This window comes from Styela clava, chromosome 5 (assembly GCF_964204865.1).
Source record: "Styela clava chromosome 5, kaStyClav1.hap1.2, whole genome shotgun sequence".
Classification (NCBI taxonomy): domain Eukaryota; kingdom Metazoa; phylum Chordata; class Ascidiacea; order Stolidobranchia; family Styelidae; genus Styela; species Styela clava.
This window is the reverse complement of record NC_135254.1, coordinates 6,999,097-7,020,750: the sequence shown is the minus strand read 5'-3', so window position 1 is coordinate 7,020,750 and position 21,654 is coordinate 6,999,097. Positions and strand designations below refer to the sequence as shown.

At 35.7% G+C, this 21,654-nt stretch overlaps 1 long non-coding RNA gene across 2 annotated transcripts; it reads left to right on the top strand.

Annotated features, from left to right (window-relative positions):
• Positions 1-3,281: 3,281 nt before the first annotated feature.
• LOC144422869 (uncharacterized) lies at positions 3,282-5,912 on the top strand. Of its 2 annotated transcripts, XR_013475414.1 has the most exons (3): positions 3,282-4,085; positions 4,371-4,487; positions 4,909-5,912. It is a non-coding gene; the product is annotated as an uncharacterized LOC144422869 (long non-coding RNA). The 2 variants fall into 2 exon arrangements; XR_013475413.1 differs by lacking the exon at positions 4,909-5,912 and having other exon boundaries at positions 3,283-4,085; positions 4,371-4,890.
• Positions 5,913-21,654: the final 15,742 nt, after the last annotated feature.

The window sequence follows — 21,654 nt, the reverse complement described above, 5'->3', positions numbered from 1 at the left end:
TGACACGCGTTCACAAGTCGCAATCGCCCCTTTTCACCAAAATTCAATCATACAAATTGTTTCTAACATTGCTGCATTGGGAATTATGTTTATGCAAAGTGCTGAAATTTCACGAATGCCTGATTTTCGATTTTGTGCTCAGGCTTGCCACATTTTATCTATTTAAATTAGAAAAAAAGTATTGTTCTATTATGATATAGAAAAGCACAAATTTATTCAAGGTATAATAAATTTGAAACCCCAATGAACTATGGATGAAATAAGAAAAAAAAATCCAAGTGCATGAAATGGTGCCTAAAGAAGTGCCCGAATTCGTGAGTGTCTGGTTTTAGGGAAGGATATGATTCACATTCTCGTATTTATCCCGGGGAATGGAAAGTCAACAAGACGACGGCCTAACCATATGGCGAACCACGGCCTCTCGTCCGGCTACCATTCCATGTCGGGTATGGGAATAGTTAGTTAGTTTGTTGTTTTCGGAAACATGGAGTCGATGGTGGAGGGAGGCTGTCCAGCAATCCTCTCGCACATAACTATCCCTGCACGAGATTCGAACCTACGAACCCACGCAGAGTAATCAGAGGTACGGTGGCGAGCGTATTCCTAACGTTTAGAACGAAGAGCCACACTGCCGCACCTGGACCCCGTGAACTGGTAACCTGACGAGTGGTTGTGGTTCGCCATAAGATCAAGCCGTCTTATCGACTTTCCTCTCCCCGGGAATCATTACCGTATTTCCCGGCGAATAAGTCGACCCGGTAAATAAGACGAGGCACGTTTTTGAGCCTGAAAAAATGGGTTTTGCATATAACCTCCCAATAAGACGGGCAGTAAACTCGCATCAAAATCGGAATCTCAAATTACCATGCAAGGGCTTCTGAGCGGTCGCCGCCGTTTGCGCATTCGTTGAAATGGCCCATATAGGCCGCGAGCCGAGGCCATTTATCTTTCAGTTTCGTAGCGCACATCAGGTAACTACCTGAAAATGATTTTAAAATGTTCCTTAGAAATTTAGTAACAAATATTGCCTTGTTCCCACTTCCAAAAGTTGCACGTTTTACAGAAAAGACGCTTTTACTACAATAAATATGTGTTACCATCTGTCCTATTTTCTCTGCTTTTCCGGTATCATGGGCCAATGAACGCAGACTTCTGCACGACGTACCTTTTTCAACATTAAAAATTGCTTTTTATTAATGCCATGGAAGCTTTGTTTTGCCTACTCTAAACCTCGTATTTTTCATCGCAATAATTTTGGAGCAATTTGCCAACAAAAAAGTGTAGTAAAAAACAAATAAAATTGAATGTTGGTCAAAGTTAAAAGTCTGAAATAAAATAGTTTAATTTCATTTAAAGTAAGAGTCAATATTTTTCAAACCATGATAATTTTAAGACTATTCGCATAGTACTAGCTGAAATATGGATGGAGCGTAAAAAATCGCGACTAATTTTCAAACATTCGAAGAATAATATATCATTTACTATACATCGTAAAATGAAAAAAATTTATTGGGTAACCCATCAGTATGATATTTATCCACTATTGAAGCAACTTTTACCTAACCTTTGAACTTTGACCCCAAAATGCAAAAAATAAACTACATGTTATAGAACATTTGTTTTTAGTTTTTTGAGAAGGTATTAGTGTAACTAATCCAAAACACTTTTTATTTAAAAATTCATCGAATATTCGAAAAGTTATCAAGGTTCGAATTTTTGAACGAATAATTTTGTTTTGGTAATAACTTTCGAACTACTGAACCAATTTCAAAAACTCAACTATATCTGAGGTGGTATTAACGAGTCCTTTCTTTTGATATGAGTTGCGCCAAGTTTAACGTCCTGAATCAGAAGTTTCATTTTGGCATATCCTCTCCAAAGTGAGGTAACATAATTTACTTCGCATAAGGGAATATATTTGAATTTCGTAAAAGGAATATTTTTTCCTTTACCCCAATCTTGAAAATTTTGATATCTACGAAAGGAGGTGCTTTTTACGAACCCATAGACCGCAATTTGATCACTCATGGAGTCATTTTTCAAAAGTTATAGCCTTTTTAAGACAGAGTTTATTGCGATAGCGTTAGGGTTTGAGGTTTTCTACTAATAACTTTTTTTAAGGAAATGCAAAAACAGCAATATTTGGATCATATATTGGCATCAAAATTTTGCATTCATTGGCATATTGCACATGTCGATATCTCAAGTTGTTCAAAAGTTATACGCAAAAATGTGAAATTTTTAGACAAGAAAAATCGACATTGCTACCGAAAAAAATAAATTGTCGCAATGTCGATAATTCCGAAGTCGCATTTCTGAAGTCGCAATGTCGAAATTTAAATCAGGAAAGTTAGAATTTTCGACAATGCGACCTATTTGGTTTGAAAAATCGACATTGCGACCAAATTGTCGCAATGTCGATAATTCCGAAGTTGCAATTCCGAAGTCGCAATGTCGAAATTTCAATCAGGAAAGTTAGAATTTTCGACAATGCGACCTATTTGGTTTGAAAAATCGACATTGCGACCAAATTGTCGCAATGTCGATAATTCCGAAGTCGCAATGTCGAAATTTTCGACAAATTCGGGATCTGGTAACCCTAAAATTGTCGCAATGTCGAAAAAAAAAACATAGTCTCTAACCCCTTGTCGGAAAACATCGACACTGCGACTGGGTTCTGTGTAGGGATATGATTCACATTCTCGTATTTATCCCGGGGAATGGAAAGTCAACAAGACGACGGCCTAACCATATGGCGAACCACGGCCTCTCGTCCGGCTACCATTCCATGTCGGGTATGGGAATAGTTAGTTAGTTTGTTGTTTTCGGAAACATGGAGTCGATGGTGGAGGGAGGCTGTCCAGCAATCCTCTCGCACATAACTATCCCTGCACGAGATTCGAACCTACGAACCCACGCAGAGTAATCAGAGGTACGGTGGCGAGCGTATTCCTAACGTTTAGAACGAAGAGCCACACTGCCGCACCTGGACCCCGTGAACTGGTAACCTGACGAGTGGTTGTGGTTCGCCATAAGATCAAGCCGTCTTATCGACTTTCCTCTCCCCGGGAATCATTACCGTATTTCCCGGCGAATAAGTCGACCCGGTAAATAAGACGAGGCACGTTTTTGAGCCTGAAAAAATGGGTTTTGCATATAACCTCCCAATAAGACGGGCAGTAAACTCGCATCAAAATCGGAATCTCAAATTACCATGCAAGGGCTTCTGAGCGGTCGCCGCCGTTTGCGCATTCGTTGAAATGGCCCATATAGGCCGCGAGCCGAGGCCATTTATCTTTCAGTTTCGTAGCGCACATCAGGTAACTACCTGAAAATGATTTTAAAATGTTCCTTAGAAATTTAGTAACAAATATTGCCTTGTTCCCACTTCCAAAAGTTGCACGTTTTACAGAAAAGACGCTTTTACTACAATAAATATGTGTTACCATCTGTCCTATTTTCTCTGCTTTTCCGGTATCATGGGCCAATGAACGCAGACTTCTGCACGACGTAACAGTCAAGTTAGTCAGCTGTAGGTGGATCCCCAGTGGTCGGATGAATATCAGATGTACTCAACTGCTCGCTTTTGCGTTGAGTAGCCTTTCCATAGTTTTTTTCAGTTACCGGTAATATTAGTCCAGTTATTCTAAGGAGGTGTTGAAAAGTATAGGTAAGATATTAAACACTTGTATATCCTTGCCATAAATAGCAATTTTAGTTGAGCACTAGCTCATAAGACGTTGTTAAATAGGTACGGTGCGGTAACTCCAAGGAAGGCTAGACCTAGAATAATATGTCACAAACAACGATATTTTCTGGCTTGCATGAAATGTTTATGATTAATTTAATGACTCTTCTTGACTATTCAGCAGACTTATACTACTATATAGGCCACAGCATATTTGGAAATAGAAATGAATGGCTGTTTCTGTAATGCACGGTTGTGCAGTGAAAGAGAAGAAATTAATCAATTTTACTAATGTCGGTTGTTCTAAATCTAAATTCATAGAGTCGACAAGAACCTGGGAAGCAATGATAAGTTATGCCGGAGTGGAAAGAAAGGTAGCATTGGAAATGATTGAGAGGTGAGAAATGAAGTTGTAGACAAACAGTTGATGTTTCAAAATATAGTCTATAGTCCATACTCATACTGTCATAGGACATTTCAGACTGTGATATATCAAAATTTAGTGTAGATATAGTCTAGTAATGGTATGCAAACACTGCTGGACTGTAGAACATGCAATGAGCATATAATCGCTCATTTAGTACATCAGATAAAATGCATTATGTATTCAAGGTATTAGTTAGTATTTTGGGGTATTTTTAAAATCATGCTGCTCCAAATATTATTTTCTTCCTTATTTTAGATACTGTACTACAAAAGAAAACGGCAATGTTCCACCAATCCGACCTAACGCAGGCTCTGATCCCTGCTGCTATCAGTGCTATAAAATGGATTAAACAAGAAGTCTTGAAGCTTAAAGGTATATGAGAATCATAATAGTTGCAAACAGCTTAGATGGGCTATTCATATTGAAATACTTTAGCACTTTTCTGCAATTGGAACTGCCCATCAAATTCATGTTGGAGACTTCATTGAGATTTTCAATTCATTTTTTTCCCTCGACTATGAAGATCTTTTGAGGTTAACGAGGTATTAATAAATAAAGCTGAGGAATTTGAAGAGGATATGAAGAATGTAAATGATACCAGGGCACGTCTATTTAACACTGTCAAACATAAGGATTATACTCTCCACCCAACAATGATTCACTGAAGAAGCATGTGGCCCTCAAATCAGTTCTTGAGTTGGCAAACTGCAAAGAAAAATAGTCAAAATAATTTATGAAAGTGTGCCAAAATCAACTTAAAATGCACAGATTTTTGTTTTTGTATTGACTGCAGAAATCACAGTACACCTATAGAGGAAAAGTCGATTTTTGAGATAGTGGATTTCGAAAACAATTCAGAAGAAAGTGAATTAGATATTACAGTTGATTTAATAAGTATCATACATTTGTTTTTTTTTTCGGACATTTGTTAGTGTCGTAGTCCTGTTTCTAGAAATATTATTGCCTTTGTTCAAATACATAACCACATAAACTAAAAAAAGATTAATTGTAAATTGTAATATTTCTGTTCACTATGTTATGTACATATTGTACATTCATTTAATTTTCTTGACTTTTGCGGTAAATTTCTAAGTGAGAAATAACTGATTTATTTGTGTTTTCGTTCTCACGATGTTAATTTGTGACTTCATTGCTTAAAAATAAATACGTTTGATACTTGATAGCTTCTATAAAATGGATGTAGCTTTTTATGCTGTTCTTGTTGTAAACTGCTTGTGGTTATTACATAAAATTTATTCTCAAATGTGAATCAGCGTTGTTGGTGTCGCTGCTTTCGAGGTCACTCCCGACTCCTGTCACACAATTAAAGTATTTTTTGTTGTTGGTTACATGTATGCCATATTTTTCGTAATCTACCTAATAAATTATGATTGACCGAGGAAGTCCGATTTTGGTCAGGCAAAACATTACAGGAATACATTTGTGTTAGTGTGCTGTAGGGCTCTCGAATTGCATAGTTCTTATGTATGTGTTGTAAACTTATGGTTATTGAATTTCCGGGAACCTCTTATATTCAATTTCGCACCAGGATTGTGGAACAAGCTGTAATGCGTTCATTATGTTCGTTTTCACACAAAACTGAAGAATTTATTTAGTTACCAGATGTGCGCTACGAAACTCATTTTCTGGGCGTTTTCATGGTTTCGTCTCACGGCCCATATCCGTGGTAAGGATCTACAAGTGTTTAATAATTTACTTATACATTTTTCAACAACGTCTTAGCATAACTTAACTAATAATAACTAAACAGGGCTATGGAAAGCCTGCCCAACTCAGCGCAAGGTCGAACAGAAATAACTAATATTCATCCGCTCGCTAACAGCTGGTTTAATTCAATTGTTACGTCATGCAGAAGTCATTGTTCAGTGCCGAAAATGTAGAGAATATAGGACAGATCGTAGCACATATTTCTTGTAGTAAAAGCGTCTTTTCCGTAAAACGTGCAACTTTTGGAAGTGGGAACAAGGCAATATTTGTTACTAAATTTTTAAGGAACATTTTAAAATCATTTTCAGGTAATTACCTGATGTGCGCTACGAAACTCACTTTCTAGGCGTTTTTCAGGGCCTCGGCTCGCGGCCTAATAACGACTTTTGTTGTAGCGTAATATTCAATCCATGACAACTACGGGAATTCAAACTGCCTCGCAACTCGCGATTGCATCCACCAAATAAGAACATTACTGATCCCAAATAACAGGGCAATCTGCGGACATAATAATGCGGGATAAACTGTTTGTTTGTATTTAGTTTTGATACATATTTTCGCGCTCTTGCTAATTCGTTATCGCCGTTGTAAAAATCCCGAGATCTGCTATAAAATCCCGGAAAGTAGGCCTACAGTTTAATTAACGACAATAAATATACATAATAGGGCAACTTCAAATATGATAATCACAGCGTTGAAAATCCAGATTTTGAATTAAATAATAAGCCGATCCCGAAATGATAAAAATCATCATACTCGCCTAATAAGACGACCCCGGCGCCAAAATCAGGCAAAAAATTTGGGTACAGAAAAGCGACTGCCGACTTATTCGCCGGGAAATACGGTGTGTAATTCTATCTTAATCTCAGCCTACTTGACTATAAACGTATATATACATGCATGGCGATTGAGACATATTTTCTACAGTTACACACAACATTTTGATTACCATTACCAGCGCCACAGAGCGGTAAAGCCTTTGGGGAATATTTAATGTAAACAAACTGTTTTCGTGCTGTTCGTAACAGTATAATTTGACTCCAACGCTCGATAATTGTCCAGTTGAACGTGTAAAAATGCTGAAATGATGCAATAACAACTAATCGACCGCGACAGTAACAACTTCAAACTCGAACTTTTTTGATAACGGACAAATATAAAATTAAAAAAAATTAGATTTTCACAGTATCGGTATATGAAATATCAAAATAAAATTTTATTATCAAGCCATGGAAGATTCGGACCTAGTGTACCACCGATACTGGTCGGGTACTACAGTACAGGTCAAAAGACATTTCTACCTGACGCGGCATTCGCCGGATTTAGACGATGGCGTCTCATCAATCATTTGTATATATATCTTAAAATAAATATTAACCTCACGATTTTTGGGATTATCTTTTTCAAAATTCATGGTTTAGCACTTTTCTCCCTTGTAGCCGATGTATTTTTTTAGAAATGCTACAATAACAAGTCATCATTCAGAACAAGACCCCGAATAATCTGAAACAAAATTATTAATTCAAATATGGAGATCGCTGTATATCAGTGTTTTCAATCGGGTTTCCGCCAGTAGCGTACAGTCGAAGGATTCCCCCAGTTGTCTATTGAAATCCAAAAGTCTGTATTATATGTATATTATTTAAATATAATCAAATAGGGTTTTTGTTTGCCACTAATATCAAACATAATGTACTTCAAATATCATTTTTTGCCAGTATAAGGTTTGCTTACTATATATATATATTCATGGTCTATTTTGTACAAGACATTCAGAATTTTCAATATTTTGTTGGGTCTTCGCTCCATCAAAAAGATTGAAAATCACCATCTTAGAGTATCGCGGTATATTGATCAACGGCAAAGCTTTACCGCAATTTTCTACGATGTCGCTGTTAATTATCGTAAAAAAAGTCATTAGACCAGGGTCGTCCAACCCTTGTCCGCCGAAGATTTCATAGTGGCCCACACAAATTATACCTCGTCGTTCAAACGCGCTAGAGGCACGACCGGAATGAAAATTTTCGAGACATCGATTGCATTTTACTTCGGCTCTTGTGATCATTGCTCGAGGAAATTATAGGAATAAATTTGCAACCCAAATTTATTTCTTTATGAATATATATTATCTTTCGTTTAGGCTTCGATCATCCTGCACAATATTAAAAAGTGTACTGCACCTTTGCTACTGGCTTTTTGGATTTTTTTGCGTTAAATAAAATTTCTGAAATTTAGTCATCGAATAAAAATACTTGCATATTGTGTTCAGATAATCGCAATAGCTCTGTGCAATCCAAGCATTTGATTCCGCGACGCGCAAATTCTAACGTAATTCAGAACTGGTATATTTAAATATATATATAATATAAATATATATATATTCAACATTGCGGCCCGCAGTGACTTTCCTCATTCGAAAAGGGCCCGCGGCATTAAAAAGGTTGCCTGCATTAGACTAAGAGTGGACAACCTTTTTGTTTCGCGTGCCAAAATTAATTAAATTCAATGACAAAATTCTTCCATGCGCCAAATGAAATTTGTGATGCGAAGAACTTTGAAAAAAAAAGATAAGATTTCCTTCAAACAATGAGATTAGACTAAAATTGGAATTGCTTTTCCAAAAAATATTAGTCTGACAAAAAAGTTATTACTTTTCGTATGCTATATAGCCGTGCTTGCGTGCCAAAGTTGGCACTGCTGGATTGACCATTTAGGTCTTAGGACACCAAGGGGAACGACAGAAATTTCTGCGGCCGAGTTTTCGATTGTGCCTCGGTGCCTTTAATAAAATGATCGGTCAAGCGATTCAGACCTCAATATTGGATTCGTTGAGATATATATTTGCCTATTCTTTTTCTAAAGTATTGTTTCACCTCTTTATAAATGTAAATTAATCATAACTTGGTACTTCATTGGTAAACAATACTGAAAATTACACATTAATATTGAACTATTTTTGTTCTTGCTCTCAATTTTGATGGATAACATCTTGAGTAGTTTTTGTGTTGATATTCTGGGAGACACATATAGAGCGCCAAAGTCGTGATTGGAAGAAGGCACGATCTGAACCTGTTGCCAGAGGTTTTCCACCTCTGCACCAGACAAACAAATATAGGTTTCATAATCTTGTTTGTTATTTACTCATTCATTCTTACCACACAGAATTTCATTTTCTAGTAGGAGTTTCCAGCTGTGGTTCATGACAAGTTGTTCCTTAAGTATTTCTTGAATTAACCTGTTGAAGTTTACAAATTTATTTATTTTAATTCAAAATGTAGATCTCCGTTGTTTTTTGTGGTTCGCCTCTTTTGGGGATTTTGTACTTACTGTTAGATATTACTGTAATATGGTATTTGCGGAGACCGCATTGGAATGACCTATACCTATTCTATACTGTATTTCAAATTGGTTGAACGTTCCTTCGTAGTTTGTTCAGAATATTCATAGAATGGGACAGATTATGCTTTTCAACGTAAACACATTTGTAAAGCATATATATTCAGATTTCTATTGAAAACAATAAATGCAATATGATAATTCCGTTACGACTCTATACCTGAAACATATTTGGGGTTGGCTGTGAATTTTCCGCGGCCTTGGTAAAGATACGAATTCGGTACTCCCGTAGTATGTGTTAGTATCCGATTTTCCTTATTTTAGTTCTGTGACAAGTTCGGGACAGTCTGTGTTAGTCAAGTGAATATTTCCCCGGCCCATAGGTTTCAGTCCCTTTACACAACTTGATGTAGAATAAGCGAACCAAATTAGTTACCTCCAAATTGGTACACATACTTCTGGAGCGCCACGAATTCACCGTTGGCCTCTGATCATCAGCCACGTTTATCCAAGAGTTGTTGGAGCGGCTTGCGGACGTTACTGCCCATGAAAGTATTGGACTAGACCATTGGTTTTCAAGCTTTTTTGTTTAACTCCTTACTTCGTCTATTTTAGAATTCTTTATTCATCCCTATAAAATTACTGGCACTCCGGCAGTATATGCACCAAGATAGGGCACAATCTGAACCGTAACCTGAAACACATATTATGTTCAGGTTGTGCGCCATCTTGGTGCACATACTTCGGGAGCATAAAATTACTTTATTTTTTCAATCTTTGGTGTATTATTAGCTTGTGTGATGCACAAGTCGCTATCCCTTTTATGCAGTTCAAGTGGTTTATAATGTGTGCGTAAATAAGTATTATGATAATAATATAGAACCAAAGAATAAAAGTAATACTGAGCAGCAAATATAATGCAAAATTCCTCTCTGATTGGGAAACGTTGAATCAGACATTTCGACCAAAGCAGGCTCGAGGATTGAGTGCTGATATACTAAGATCAACAATGCGCAAGGCTCGATCGCCGTGATAGAATAGTCGCCGGATTAATAATAACAATAATTCACCCAGTTTCAACCTTTATTTTTTGAGGGGCTGGCCCAGTAAGAAAAAACATTTCTTTTTATATGGACGTGTACATATTCTTTATTGCAATTTCAATAAATGTCTTTTGTTTGGTTAAACCTTCTCAGTATTTACTTCGATGAATATTGATATTGCTCTTCTATGTGGGGGAGGCAAGTTTAGTGGCGACAATATCGATACTATTCCAAGAAAAATTTATTTCCAATATATGTTTACACCTAAATGCATTAACAAATAGCGTTACCAAAGACTCAAATACTTCTAGACGATTAGAATAGTTTTCTTCAATTTCACGAGATTCAAATTATGCGAGACACAATTATAATGATAAAAAAAGCTCAAACTAAATTTGTGACAATTTTTCCCAAATGATTAATATTTGTGAACCACATCTAAGATATAAAATTTATTTATCTGATCAAATAAAATAAAGAAAGAAATCATATATTACATTGATTTTAACATAAGTAAATTAAAATGTAAATAGGATAAATATTTGATTTTCATATTTCCACAAGGGGAGGGGACTATAAAGATATCCTGGCAAATTTTACATTTTTATCAGGTTACAACTAAACTTTGATTTCAACTTTAATTTTTCATCAAACACCTACTTCACGTTCATTTTTAACGAGAGAGGGATTTTCAGATGAGGATGAAAGCATAAGTTATTTTTCCATTTTCTCAATTTATTTGCAACATACTTATACAGATAATAAAAATTGTGAAATGTGGATTGACAATTCTTTGTTAAAATGATAAAAAAAATACGTAAAATACATCTGAGAAACAAAAAAGTAATACAATATCGAAAGAACTCATATATTACACTGATTCTTACTTAATTAAAACTAAAATAAAAAAGTGATTACATTTGTCCATCATGTTCCCACAGAGGGAAGGGGCAGACTGGGGGTGACAATTTGAATTTTTCTGACAGTTTCAACTACTAGACAGCTACACAACCCAACTTGAATTTGGAAAGACTAATATTAAAGTCTAACTTCAAGTTCGTCTTATTTTTAGAGAGGGAGCGAATGCTTGAAATAAAATGGAAGAATTACTTATAGGTAGTGAATGTATTGATTAGAACGTGGACAGGAGATGTATCATTGATTATTTAATGCTAACAGTCATCTAAACATAAATATCAAATACAAGACTAAAAATGAAGAAAACGAACCAATAAATGTTGTCATGTGAACATTCACTATGATACGAAACGTAAAATTACGCTGAATTTGTGAGAGAAATGATATCGGCCACAAAGTCAAGGGTTCAAAATCAAACAATTTGTTCAGCTTTTTAAACTTTTACTATGAATGAAGTACAGGCGGGAACCATTATCGCAAGAGCCGTTAGTATTTACATATAGATCGGACGTCAACAGATTTATCATGGCCTATCAAATTCAATATACCCTGGGTGAGATGGAGTGCATATGAGAATAACCTTGGAGATCTCCCCTGCACAACACCGATATAGTTATGTCCAACGCTCTAGCCAGCATTGTTCATTTCCATCATTAATCTATTATGGCAAAACCTTTTCTAACTTTGGATAATATTAAAATACATTCAGAAACAGTTTACAAGCATAACAATATTTTGAGTGTTAGTGTAATCTTTGTTGAACTGGTTTCAATTTATTTTTTGATTATCTTATACAAGTTCTGTTGGAATTCTATAGAAAAAACTTGAAAATTTGAGTTGTTATATTAGATCACTGTCTCGAAAAGTATAAAAGTATATAAATAATAATATGGTAACAACGGAAAACACTTGTAGCTCATTTAAATTTTAAATTTTGGTTAAATGTTTGGCTGATCTCACAAGGATTTCTATTGTTCTACGTAAGAACTACATCTTCGGCAAAGCGTTGTTTAAAGTGAAAATATAAAGGATCGACAACAGTGACGGCTTTAGAAGACTCATTCGTATTAGGTTTTACAAAAAAAAAATGTACAGACTGAAATCATAATTCTTCATTTTTACGGTTTGGCAAGAATTCTTGTATTGGTTCCCTTAGCCATATTTTAATAACTTTCCATATTGATTGAGAAGTTTCTCCATCTTGATTTTTTTGTCGGACAGTTTGCTATAACAGTTAGTTGAAAGTTCAAATTTCACACAAGACGTAGCTTTGATTATCTAAGTAGTTGTAAATGTGTTGATCTGAGTTTGTTGTATCTTTACGAATATCGATCACCATGTCTGTGTAACCAGAGTGATTCTGCCCATTGAGTGGAAACCCATTGGACCATTTGAAACTCATTGATGATATCTCAGTTCCGTTGCGGAAACGAAGAATCTGATTCTAAAAGAAAGAAGTTGAAAATATTAATTGTTCAATCATCAAAACAATTTGATTACATACAAAAGTTATGAAATTTGTCAACTTTTTCTCAATATATTGGCATAATATGTCAAAGATAACGTAGAATATGGTTATATAAGAAATAGGTTAATAAATATCAAGTGTTCAATTATTAATAAAGTATGTAAATTATTAATTTTATAGATTCTCTTAATTTTCCCCTTACTATATTGACATCCTTGTGCAAAGATATGGGTTCGAGTCATAGTTATCCAGTTATCCGAAGTTATCTAAACCAGTATTAGATAAATGAAACAACATCCGATCTGGAATAATAACGGAGCTACCGATCTCCCTATGTCTGAGTGAAGTTTTACGCAGAGCCTAATCAGAAGCAAATGTGACGTCATAACTATTATTATGACGTCACAACTTACTTTTTGGGATTCAAACAAAGTTAAACAATATGTGCGGTTAGGAGAAATACTGACAATACTTTCATATCCAACTCACAATAGGGTCGTATGTCATGCCGAGATGAAATAGCTTCCATGAATGCCCGCCCATCTTGTTGTCACGAATGAATGCCATTATTTTGACCATGTGATCTTGGTTGTATATATTTGCTAACTCGGCTCCGAGTTGCTGACATTTGACGATCGCTGATGCTTTATAAACCTCTTCAGATGCCAACGGTATGAATATTTTTCCGTCATAGCGCATGATATCTGTGATTTAAATAATTTACAATTGTTAAATCATATGGATTGATATAAATGTGTCGTCGTACATTTGCATATCTAGTCACTGTGGGTAGTTTATTAAAAATATATCGATTGTCAATGAAACAAACCCTGGATGAGATGCGGTGCAATGTCAGATTCATGCTTTGAAGAGATGACTTGAGTAGAATTTGAACCGTGTTGTGCTGCATTAAAGATTCTGGTTTTTGTTAGTTGGCATCTATATTTGCATATACAGTCAACCTTGTGGATTGATTGGGTAAATATGCGAGTTATCAACGTTTTATGACGAGGGAACTACGAGCAATTTGGTGAATTTTTTTTTTTAGTTTTGGAAATGATTTAAAATTATACCTTACCCAGCATATCACCCAGGGTGCAATAAATTGGGTAGGCGATACCGAATTGAGAATATTCCCGTTCTCCCGAGAAATGGTTTCTCATTATCGAGCGGTGGGATCTGTAACAAAGCCTTATTTGGAGTGGAATATGTAAATACGTTGTATAATACAACAATAAAGTTTTCCTAATGTTCCATACGCTTAAATATAAAATCTGACAATTTGGAATTGAACATAAAGATCTATTTAACGCAGTGTTTCTTGGACTGTGTGCGCAGCACACTAGTGCGGCGCAAGAGATTCTTAGGTGTGACTCGAAGCATTTTGGAATATTAGAAAATAAGCCACTTTTATTACACATAGGCAGGCATGCAACGGGCAAGCTTGTGAGAATTGGGTATCCGGTATTAGACTGGTAATAATATATATTGTATTTGCCTTATCGCTGTAGTAAGGGTGATTGTCACGGTCTAATTTTATGTCATAATGTATTTGTAGAAAAGACTTCAATCTTCCACCATGTTGGCTTGCGCGTTCAGTTATCGTTAGGCTAACAGTAAATCAATTTTGGACGAGTCTATCTGCTTACAAATTTTATTCGATCATCAGTGCAAAAACCATCAAAATAATCTAGCCATTTGCATCTTCATGGATCTTTGTAAACAGAATCTGATTCTAAAAGAAAGAAGTTGAAAATATTAATTGTTCAATCATCAAAACAATTTGATTACATGCAAAAGTTATGAAATTTGTCAACTTTTTTTCAATATATTGGCATAATATGTCAAAGATAACGTAGAATATGGTTATATAAGAAATAGGTTAATAAATATCAAGTGTTCAATTATTATTAAAGTATGTAAATTATTAATTATATAGATTCTCTTAATTTTTCCCTCACTATATTGACATCCTTGTGCAAAGATATGGGTTCGAGTCATAGTTATCCAGTTATCCGAAGTTATTTAAACCAGTATTAGATAAATGAAACAACATCTGGAATGATAACGGAGCTACCGATCTCTCTATGTCTGAGTGAAGTTTTACGCGAATGTGACGTACTCATAACTATTATTATGACGTCACAACTTACTTTTTGGGATTCAAACAAAGTTAAACAATATGTGCGGTTAGGAGAAATACTGACAATACTTTTATATCTAACTCACAATAGGATCGTATGTCATGCCGAGATGAAATAGTTTCCAAGAATGCCCGCCCATCTTGTTGTCACGAATGAATGCCATTATTTTGACCATGTGATCTTGGTTGTATATATTTGCTAACTCGGCTCCGAGTTGCTGACATTTGACGATCGCTGATGCTTTATAAACCTCTTCAGATGCCAACGGTATGAATATTTTTCCGTCATAGCGCATGATATCTGTGATTTAAATAATTTACAATTGTTAAATCATATGGATTGATATAAATGTGTCGTCGTACATTTGCATATCTAGTCACTGTTGGTAGTTTATTAAAAATATATCGATTGTCAATGAAACAAAGCCTGGATGAGATGCGGTGCAATGTCAGATTCATGCTTTGAAGAGATGACTTGAGTAGAATTTGAACCGTGTTGTGCTGCATTAAAGATTCTGGTTTTTGTTAGTTGGCATCTATATTTGCATATACAGTCAACCTTGTGGATTGATTGGGTAAATATGCGAGTTATCAACGTTTTATGACGAGGGAACTACGAGCAATTTGGTGAATTTTTTTTTTTAGTTTTGGAAATGATTTAAAATTATACCTTACCCAGCATATCACCCTGGGTGCAATAAATTGGGTAGGCGATACCGAATTGAGAAAATTCCCGTTCTCCCGAGAAATGGTTTCTCATTATCGAGCGGTGGGATCTGTAACAAAGCCTTATTTGGAGTGGAATATGTAAATACGTTGTATAATACAACAATAAAGTTTTCCTAATGTTCCATACGCTTAAATATAAAATCTGACAATTTGGAATTGAACATAAAGATCTATTTAACGCAGTGTTTCTTGGACTGTGTGCGCAGCACACTAGTGCGGCGCAAGAGATTCTTAGGTGTGACTCGAAGCATTTTCGAATATTAGAAAATAAGCAACTTTTATTACACACAGGCAGGCATGCAACGGGCAAGCTTGTGAGATTTGAGTATCCGGTATTAGACTGGTAATAACATATATTGTATTTGCCTTATCGCTGTAGTAAGGGTGATTGTCACGGTCTAATTTTATGTCATAATGTATTTGTAGAAAAGACTTCAATCTTTCACCATGTTGACTTGCGCGTTCAGTTATCGTTAGGCTAACAGTAAATCAATTTTGGACGAGTCTATCTGCTTACAAATTTTATTCCATCATCAGTGCAAAAACCATCAAAATAACCTAGCCATTTGCAACTTCATGAATCTCTGTAAACAGATTTTCTGCTATGACTGAGATTAAAAGCAAAAAAGGGAGCGACGGAACCTATTTTTAATTGTTTCTCAAAACAGGCACACACATAGCATTAACATTTGTAGAATAATTTGTTTAAAGATAACTTTATTTTTCTACAAATGTCCGCAATCTTTTTTTTATTTGCTTAGTGCGCCGCGAGAAAAAAAAAAGGTTTGAAAACTACTGAATTATCAAAACAGACCTTGTTCAGTAAATCCAGACGAAATTGTTTGGACAGCTGGCTCATGTGTAGTTTGGACAGCTGGCTCAGATGTAGTTTGGACAGCTGGCTCAGGTGTAGTTTGGACGGATGGCTGAGATGTAGTTTGGACGGCTGGCTGAGATGTAGTTTGGACGGATGGCTGAGATGTAGTTTGGACAGCTGGCTCAGATGTAGTTTGGACAGCTGGCTCAGGTGTAGTTTGGACGGATGGCTGAGATGTAGTTTGGACGGCTGGCTGAGATGTAGTTTGGACGGATGGCTGAGATGTAGTTTGGACAGCTGGCTCAGATGTAGTTTGGACAGCTGGCTCAAATGTAGTTCGGACGGATGGCTGAGATGTAGTTTGGGCGGATGACTCAGATGTAGTTTGGAGAGCTGGCTCAGATGTAGTTTGGAGAGATGGCTCAAATGTAGTTCGGACGGATGGCTGAGATGTAGTTTGGGCGGATGACTCAGATGTAGTTTGGAGAGCTGGCTCAGATGTAGTTTGAACAGCTGGCTCAGATGTAGTTTGGACGGATGGCTCAGATGTAGTTTGGACGACTGGCTCAGATGTAGTTTGGACGGCTGGCTCAGATGTAGTTTGGACAGCTGGCTCAGATGTAGTTTGTGTAATAACAGTATCTTCGGGAGTTGTCACTTTTGCAGAACTAGACGAAGCGGGTACTGATGAAGTCTTCACGCTGTTCACAGTAGAAAAGAACGCTTCGCCAGTTGTCCAAGGAGAATCCGCAGGACCAGTCGTAGCGGTGATCGAAGAAGACTTGACGCTTGCGAATTCTGTGTTAAAATAGGATTTATTTTAAAAACCACGCTGTAAAACTGATATGCACTTTTGGATTTTTGTGAGATGTCGGCAATATTAAATCTAAAATTTCTCTGTTTCAAACAATTATTAACGAACGACTTATGCAGCATCTCTACATATTATTTCTTATTAATGCTGAACAAAATATATTCATAATAACACTACTTATAACAGGGTTGTGCAACAGGCGGCCCGTGGGCCACAACCCGGCCGGTTAAGCCATAACTCTCAAAGTTTCCCCATCAAGCATAAATCTCAATCCGACAGTTTATTTTCAAAAGTGCGCTCACATGAGTAAAAATACATGTAAAAATATGTTTTCTTTCGCTCTTGTCGATGCGTTAAATCTTTCGCAATTTTCAACGTCTTTATTACTGTAATTTAAATTTTTTAATCTGTTTTGTCATTCATTTGGTTCCGAATTAAATCGTTGTGTAGATGAAAAATCTGAATTTTTGTGTGGCGCAGCTAAACGTATATTCATAATAACACTACTTATAACAGGGTTGTGCAACAGGCGGCCCGTGGGCCACAACCCGGCCGGTTAAGCCATAACTCTCAAAGTTTCCCCATCAAGCATAAATCTCAATCCGACAGTTTATTTTCAAAAGTGCGCTCACATGAGTAAAAATACATGTAAAAATATGTTTTCTTTCGCTCTTGTCGATGCGTTAAATCTTTCGCAATTTTCAACGTCTTTATTACTGTAATTTAAATTTTTTAATCTGTTTTGTCATTCATTTGGTTCCGAATTAAATCGTTGTGTAGATGAAAAATCTGAATTTTTGTGTGGCGCAGCTAAACGTCTGAAGTTGGTTATATAGCACACCGACAAAAAAGTTGTGCATCCATGGCCAAAAACAACCGAAAATGAAACAAGAAGAGTTTGTTCACTTTGTGGCTTGGTTGTTTCTTTTACATCTGTGCTAGAGGTGTGTATTATGTTGTTTTGTGTTGTCATTGCTGTTTTGGTTTTCAGTTTTCCTTCAAGAAGGGTTAGCATGCTGGCCAACTGGTTGATTTTCTCTATAAATAAATAAAAATCGGTAACTATCAAAGGAAATAAATAAAATGTTGAAATAGAGAGTATTTCGTTAATAAAAAGATAAAATAACTAAAACTGGGAGACTACAATCCTGGGGATATATTTCTTACCCAGCATTTGCTGAACCTAGTTGTATAAATCAGGGAACATAATTTAAACAAGAGAGCTACGCCCAAATATATGGACACCTCTGTTCGCAGTACAGTACGGTTTACTGTACCGTCAGATCACAGTCTACAAATATATTCGCACCAAGCGAAGCAGTACAGTCGGACACAAAATGGCGTCCGATGTCCACAGAACGTTCAGTGACGTCATAGCAAACAGAAACAAATCTCACAGAGCTAACAAAAATATTTGAAATAAATAAAAGTAATAGCCTTCTGGAGAAAAATTTCATCTTTAAGCAGTAAAAATTTCAAATCAAATGGTCCAGTAATCGAAGAGAAAGGCGATTTTTTAGATTTTCCACTAGGTGTCAAAAAAGTGTCGAAGAACAACAAGACCAACAACAAGAACAACATAACAACCAAACGATCGTTATGCCCACTACGTGTCCAATAAATATGAAATAACCAATTCCGATTGGGCTCACAGTTGAATCGTTAAAGTGTTCATCATGTTACGAACCTTCCAAAGCTTTTTTTCTGTTTCTGAATTCTTCATTCTTAAAACAAAAATGAATATAAAATTAGAAATGAAAACGACTTATCTGGAACCCCGTAAACTTGCGAAAATTTAAAACTTATGTGACGACATACTGCGGTTTTTTTGGGCGCATAATGTTTATAGAATTTTTAAATTTTGAATAAACTAAGTCTAGTAAATGATTTTCCATATATTATAAATGTCGCCAGTCATTTTTTTAAAACAAATAAATCTGTGAAATTAAGCTACCATGAATATCTTACCATTTCGCATTCCCCGAATACTCTCCACACAAGTGTATTGTTACACAGCATTGGTGCCCAGCATTTCTCTCCTGTTGAAGAAAGATATATAGTGAGATAAAACAACAACAAATCAAGAATATTGTTTGTCCTAGAAATGTAACACGTTATTAATAGTAAAAAGGTGGTAATTTTACAAATATTTCAATAGTACGCAATCGCACGAGTTGTCTACTTCCTAATGTAGCTGTGACGTAATAGCCGTACAAAACATATACGTAATAACGAACGCTATGTTTAATCAATCCACAATTACCTCAATCAAATTAGATTATGCCGAGGCTACGACAAGCAAATCAACAAGCAGGCAAATTTTGCCGTTCTTGAGGGGATTGGGAACTTTCTATTTGCTGTAGTATTGCTAATAATCGGTAGTTTACTTTTATTACTATAAAACTTATTCATGCACGCATTATGAACTACTTCAACAGCACAAAATCGATGGTGCTATTTTCGCATAACGTTAGATGAAAATTGTTCAGAGATTTAATAAACGAAAAATCGATACTTTTTAGGTATAATGACGGGGGATTAAATGTGTTCAAAATAGTCGACAGGACGAATTTAACAAGTAGGGTCGACAACCACTGCTTTGAATTAAAATAAAGTTGTATTCTAGATCTATTTAAAACGCGTTTTCTACACGCATAAATCCCGCTATTTCGAACGAGCGTGCTTTTTATAACCTTTACAACTACGCAACAAAAAGAATGGAAAATACATCGACCAAGTAAACCTCAAAATTAAACAGAAACAGTTATTTAAATCAGGGGTGTGCAACCTGCGGCCGCAAAAAAGTGCGTCCCGCGGAGAAGTGCTAATTTCAAAGGGTGTGCGCCCGCGAAACAAGTTTTTAATTTAGGTCAATCGGTTAGAAGGGAGTATTTCCAATTTCTTTTCGTCGCGAAGCTCATACCCGAGTCCAATTTATTATTAATGCTAAAGACGCTATACTTGCCTAACAGCTAGCTAGCGCGACGCGTACAACGCACGTCACGAGTTCAACAACCAAACTTTTTGTGCCTACAAGAAAGCCTATGTTAAATAAAGGTGTAGCCAGCGGTTTAACCCAGTTATTTTTATCTGGCTCTCCTGTAGGTTGCACACCGCTTTTTCATATCATTCATTCCCCAAAATTAACAATTACGAAAATGTTTCTGAAAATAGAAAAGATTAAATAGCGGTGATTTCGTTGTCAAGCACACTTCCATTCATTCGTCAATTCATATGAGAACAACTGGTTTACGTGATTCTACTTGTTTTTGCGTAGCATAGCGTGAACGCGACAGTGCACCTGCAACCTTACGAGTTTACAATGTTAAAAACAAAACAAACAAAAAAACGCGAGTACAATTTGATAAAACGATATAGTCACGTGACACCGACAAAATCAATTGAAGGTAAATATTGAAAACCACATAGTTTTTCATCAAATAATTGTCATTTTCCGTAATTTTTGTGAAAAATAAGAATTGATAACTGATTTTTTTTCTATGTTTCAAAAACCGGATTTTATTTCGTAGTTTTCATTCATTTAGTAAAATGCTCAATTGCGTATGAATTTTTAAATATAATGAGATACACAGGAAACATGTTATCGCGTACTTTTGTTCAATATAATTGTCTCTCTAATACCATGATAAAATTGGAAACAATTACAAAAACGACAAATAGGAATAGCAAAATATTTTTCAACGAAATTGAAAGTATATTTGTGAGCTTTCGTTAGATCATATTTGAACTTTTTCTGTATACTAACGCTTAATATACTTATTTCGTGGAACGAGCTGATTTTATTCTTTTTAATACCAACTCGTTAAAGCATCTTAGTGCCGACAGCCTCCTATGAGTCCGGAGTAGGAAGAAATCAAAAATAAAGACTTGCAGTTTATGCCACAATATTCTATACAATATACAAATTAAAAATCATTCACGTTATAATTCAAATATTACTAACCTTTAATCAATGAAAAAAACTCAATAATCAAGAGAAGTTTGGTTAAAAGGACTCGCACAGGAACTTCCATTTTGAATTTGAGGACTTTGCCAACCTTTCTTTTTTTTTTTAAACATAAGATTACCTTTGTTTTTTTTTTTTATTTTTTTTTATTTTTTTTTTTTTTTTTTTTTTTTTTTTTTTTTTTAATTTGGGCCTCAACCCAACGATACTTACTTTTTTTTTATTTTTTTATACTTACGTTCTTTTCAGGGGAGGCTGTCAGATGATCTTTCTTTTTTTTTCTGCAAAATAAAAGAAGAGTTAACGGAAGTCCCGACCTCAACGGAATATTCCCGCCACCAGGAGGACTCGGAGAAATGCACCTTGATGCACACTCATTGAGCCCTCTAGTGACGAGTATTTCGTCTTGGCCAGGTAAGGAGAAAAAAAGAAGGAAGATGTCAAGATGACGAAGTGAAAGTTTAGAAAGAAAGAAGGAAAGAGCTATGGAGGGAGAAGTAGGTAAGAAAAAAAAATATAACATAAAATAGAGAAGATTAAATGTATTGATGAAAAAGTTGCCAGTTTCTTGGTATA